Below are 6,000 nucleotides of genomic sequence, written 5' to 3'. Positions count from 1 at the left end.
ATATATATATATATATATATATATATATATATATATATATATATTGCAGCCATCAAAAAACCCTGAAATGTTTCCATTTGCTACAATGTGGATGGAACTAGAGGGTATTATGCTAAGTGAAATAAGTCAGTAAGAGAAAGACAATTATCATATGACCTCACCAATATGAGGAATTTGAGAAACGAGACAGAGGATCATAGGGGAAGGGAGGGGAAAATGAGACAAGATGAAACCAGAGAGGGAGACAAACATAAGAGACTCTTAATCTCAGGAAACAAACTGAGGGTTGCTGCGGGGTGTGGAGGGGAGGGATAGGGTTGCTGGATGATGGACACTGGGGAGGATATGTGCTATGGTGAGTGCTGTGAATTGTGTAAGACTGATGAATCACAAACCTGTACACCTGAAACAAATAATACACTATATGTTAATAAAAAATAAAAATAAAAATAAAATAAACAGCATTGGGATGCCTGGGTGGCTGAGTCAGTTAAGCATCTGCCTTTGGCTCAGGTCATGATCCTAGGGTCCTGGGATTGAGTACTGCATTGGGCTCCTTGCTTAGCTAGGAGCCTGCTTCTCCCTCTGCCTGCCACACCCCCTGTTTGTGTTCTCTTGCTCTCTCTCCCTGACAAATAAATAATAAAATATTTTTTAAAAAAGAAAAATAAGCAGCACTTATATAAATGCTGATATATGCCTTGCATTTTGTGTATGTGTGTATATATATATATACACACACATTAATATATACACATATATTATTGTATTATATTATACATATACACATATAATATATACATGTATGATGTATGATAATATATGTATATATAATAATATATATTATATATACTCATTATTGCATTTTATTCTCCCCCAAATCCTATGAGATAGGTGCTAAAATACTATCCTCCCATTTTATAAATAAGAGTATAAGACAGCAAGGGTAAGCAATAGATAGGAAATGATAGAACAGCAATTCAAATTCATATAGTGTGGTTCCTAAGTCCATGCTCTTAACCTCTACTCAGTTTCATTTATTAATAAGTCCCAAATCTATATCTCATTCATTCTTTTATCCATCCATTGTTTAAGCCCTTTTCTGTGCTAAGCACTGCCTGCCCATTTCATATCTCAGCTTCACTACCATATTTAGGAGTGATTCTAAGAACATAAGACTTTCCATTTAATAAAAATGTAAGAACTATACTTTCAGTTCAACCATAATTGATTGAGCATCTACTACATGCCAGGCAAGGCCCTGGAGATATAAAAGAGAACATAGTAGATATAGCTTTTGTATTCTTTTGGAGTTCATGATTTAATGGGAGAAATCCAGAGAAAGAGTATAATAAGCACTTAAGGGGCAGTTGGAGTACTTAAGAGAACTTAATCCATTTGCCAAGGAAGTCTTCCAGGAATAAGCAATGTGAAGAAGGTCAATTTCTGGAGTGACAGTATGAGGAGTTCTATAGACTTGCTCTCTAGTGAAAACTGTTAAAATTACAAAAACAAAACAAAACAATTTAAAGCTTCTGGAAATTGTCTTAAGGGCATATATCAAGTAGAGAAACATCTATTTAAGAGAATCTATTAAAATTCCATAAGACGGGTGCCTGGGTGGCTCAGTCGTTAAGTGTCTGCCTTCGGCTCAGGTCATGATCCCAGGGTCCTGGGATCAAGCCCCACATTGTGCTCCCTGCTCAGGGGGAAGCCTGCTTCTCCCTCACCCATTCCCCCTGCTTGTGTTTGCTCTCACTTTGTCTTTCTCTGTCAAATAAATGAATAAAATCTTTTTTTAAAAGTCCATAAGAAAGTGAGAGTCTGTGGTATTTGAACTTAGACCTCTCACTACCTTCTCACTCCCAGGTCAGGGAGGCATAAACTGCACTCCTCACCATCAGCGAAGAACATAGGGCATCCTCTTCCTACAGCACCCAGGTATGGATCTTTCTTCCTGGGAACAGGAGAACATCAGCATTTCTCATCCTGTCCTAACTACTGATATTGTAAAGTTAAGCTCCAGGTGAGTGCATTTGAGAGGTGAGTGCTCTCTCCTTCCAGCAAGCCCCCACTGATAGAATGGAGGCTGTCTTGTAAGTGTGACATCACTGAAAATACTGGGGCACTATTCCCTTCTGGCTTAGCTCATAAGGTATGGTTTCACACTATGAGAAGCAAGCTGAGAGGACATCAGGCTGCTGTTTCCTCCCTACCTCAACTGAGAGGGCATTCTTGAAAAGAATAGATGAATCAGTCGGCCATTAGAGGAGCCTAACATCTGGGTCCAGTCAGGGCTGTGGCCTTTGTAAGTACTCCTCAGTCCCCCACCCCACCCTTAGGTGAGACATGATAGCTAGTGGGGCTTGGAGTTGGATATTTCCCTTCCTCCAGATCAGCTGGTCTGTGATAAAATTCTAGTAGTTTAGACTTCATGAAAGTTTCTCTTGAGTGGAAAGCCTTCATAGGAGACTAGAATGTTCCAGATGTATTTAAATACAGTGACCTTTTCCCTCCCCATGCCAGAAACATGAAGGAATTTTCTAGAGAATATACTCTTACTATGAGAACCTCATAGGGCTCCTGGAGGTAAAAACTCATAAAAGTGTGGGAACACCCTCCTAAGACCAGCCTATCTGGAGTTTTAACTCTAAGATTTGTCCCCAATGACCTTCTGGCAATTTGTAAATTGTAGTTTAGGTTTTTCTAATAATTCAACAGTAATAGATAATTCAATAAAAATAAAATAAAAGATAATTCAACAAGAATATCTGGGAGACTTTAATACCATCCTTTAGTAAAAATAGACCAAATGGGAAGAAGATCAACCAGGAAATAAAAGACTTGAGGATACTCTGCACTAACTAGACCTAATAAATATGTAGAATATCCCACCCAACAACAGAAGAATGGACATTCTTTGAGTACACATGGAATGTATCATGGTAGACCATGTGGTAGTCCGTAAAACAAACCTCAAATAAATTTAAGGGTTAGAAATAGTATAAGATATGTACTTTGAACACAGTGGAATAATATTTCATATCAATAACAAAAAAATTAGAAAACCCATGAATATCTGCAAATTAAGCAAAACACTTAAATGGACAGTGCATCAAAGAAAAATCAAAAAGGAAGTCCTTTTTGGCAGGCAGAAAATACTTTGAAATGAATGAAAATGAAACATAACATATGACATAGCAAAACTTATGGAATAGAATTTTGGTATCTTAAGATACAATATACCAGATCTTATGGGATGTAGCTAAACCTGTGCTTAGAGGGAAATATACAGCTTCAAATGTCTATATTAAAAAAGAAGAAAGATTTCAAATCAATATCTTAACTTTCTACCTTAAGACACTTGGCAAAAAGTTGAAATAAACATAAAGCAAACAGAAGATAGGATAATAATAAGGAGAACATAAATTAATGAAATGGAAAATGGAAAAAGAGAAAACTAGTGAAACAAAAGATCAACAATATTGACAAATCTTTGCTAGACTGATGGGGATGTGAGAGAGAGAGAACTCATTTTACTAGAATCAGAAATGAAAGGAGTCATTACTACTGACCTTATAGATATGAAAAAGGATTATAAAGGAATAATATGAAATACTGTATGACATTACATTAGATAACTTAGATGAAATTGACAAATTACCCAAAAATCACAATCTGCCAAAACCATATCAAGAAAAAATAGGCAATCCGAAAAGACCTATAACAAGTGAAGAAATCAAATTAGTAGTAGTAGTAGTAATAATAATAATAATAATAAAACTCCCCATAAAGGAAAGTTCAAGCCCACATGGTTTCACTCCTGAATTCTACCAAACATTTAAAAAAGAAGCTTTCACGGACTCTTCTAAAAAATAGAAAATAAGAGAATACGCCTCTCATTTTATGAGACCAGTATTACCTTAATACCAAAAGCAAACAAAGATATTGTAAGAAAAAGCTGTAGACCAGAATCTCTTATAAACATGGATGCAAACATCCCCAACAAAATATTAGGAAGACAAACCTGGCAACATATAAAAACAATTGTACATCATGACTATGCAGGAATTCTCCCAGAATGCAAGGTTGGTTTAACATCCATAAATCAGGAACTTCCTCAACATGATAAAGGGCATTACTTAAAAAATGCTGCTGACATCACACTTAATGCTGAAATACTGATGCCTTACCTTTAGGATCAGGAACAAGACAAAGATGTGTATTCTTACCACTTCTTTTCCACATTGCTCTAAAGGTTCTAGCCAGAGCAATTAGGCAAGAAAAAGAAATAAAAGCCATCCAGATCGAAAAATAAGAAGTAGAACTATATTTACAGATGACATGATCTTGTATGTAGAGAGTTTTATGGGATCCGCTCATACACTAACAGAACAAACAACTTCAGCATGGTTATAGGATGCAAGATCAATATACAAAACTCAGTTGCACTTCTATACACTTGTAGTGAACAATCTGAAAAGGAAATTAAGAAAAGAATTCTATTTGTAATAGAATCAAAAGAATAAAATACTTAGAAATAAATTTAATAAGGGAATTACAAAATTTATACTCTGAATACTGTAAAATACTACTGAAAGAAATTAAAGAAGATGGGGCATGTGCCTGGCTCAGTAAGAAGAGCATGCAGCTCTTGATCTTGGGGTTGGGAGTTTGAGCCCCATGTTGGGTGTGGACATTACTAAAAAAATAACATAAACCTTGGGATGTCTAGCTAGTTCTGTCAGTAGAGCATGTGACTCTTGATCTCAGGATCGTGAGTTCAATCCCCATGTTGGCCATAGAGCTTACTTAAAAAAAAAAGAATTAAATCAAAAGAATCTCATGTTCATGAATTGAGAAATTTAATATCATTAAAATGGCCATACTCCCCAAACTGATCTATAGTTTCAGTGCAATCCCTTTCAGAACCCCATCTGATTTCTTTGTAGAAACTGATGGAATGATTCTAAATTTGTATGGCACTGCAAGGGATTCTAAATAGCCAAAACAATCTTGGAAAAGAATAAAATCCATCAACTCTCATTTCCTGGTTTTGAAACTTACTACACAAAACAATGGTAATCAAGACAGTGTGATACTGGAACAAGGTAGACATATAGGTGAGTGGGATTGAATCACGAGTCTAGAAATAAAACCATGTGTCAACTGACTTTCAATAAAGGTACTAAGATCATTCAATGAAAAAAATCATCCTTTCACAAATAGTGCTGGAACAACAAGATAGCAGTAGCAAACTAATGATATTAGATCTCTACCTCACACTGTATACAAAAAAAAATTAACTAAAAATAAATTAGAGACCTAAATGTAAAAACTAAAATAATAAAACCATTAGAAAAAAAAGCATAGGGGCCACCTGGGTGGCTCAGCCAGTTAAGCATCTGTCAAATAAAAATCTTAAGAAAAAAAAGCTTATGGGTAAATATTTATGACCTTTGATATGACAAAGAGTTCTTAGATATGATACCAAAAACATGACCAACAACAACAAAAAACTACATTGAACTTCGTCAGGGACACCTGGGTGGCTCAGTGGATTAAGTGTCTGCCTTTTGCTTGGGTCATGATCCCAGTGTCCCAGGATCAAGTCCCACATCAGGCTCCCTGCTCAGTGGAGAGCCTGCTTCTCCCTCTCCCTCTGCTGCTCCCCCTGTTTGGGCTCTCTCTACTTTCTGTCAAATAACTAAATAAAATCTTAAAACAACAACAAAAAAAATGGAACTTCATCAAAACTAAATTCTTTTGAGTATCAAAGTGCACCATCAGGAATGTGAAAAGACAACTCACAGAATGGGAGAAAATATGTACAAATCATATATCTGATAAGGAGCCTGTACCCAGAATAAATAAAAACTTACAGCTCTATAATAAAGAGGCAGATAGCCCAACTTAAAAGTGGGTAAAAGATTTGAATAGACATTTCTCCAAGTAAGATATACAAATGGCTAATAAATACAGGAAGAGATATTCAACATC

The sequence above is a fragment of the Mustela lutreola genome, chromosome X (genome assembly GCF_030435805.1).
Source record: "Mustela lutreola isolate mMusLut2 chromosome X, mMusLut2.pri, whole genome shotgun sequence".
Lineage (NCBI taxonomy): Eukaryota > Metazoa > Chordata > Mammalia > Carnivora > Mustelidae > Mustela > Mustela lutreola.
Note: the sequence above shows the minus strand (reverse complement) of the source record.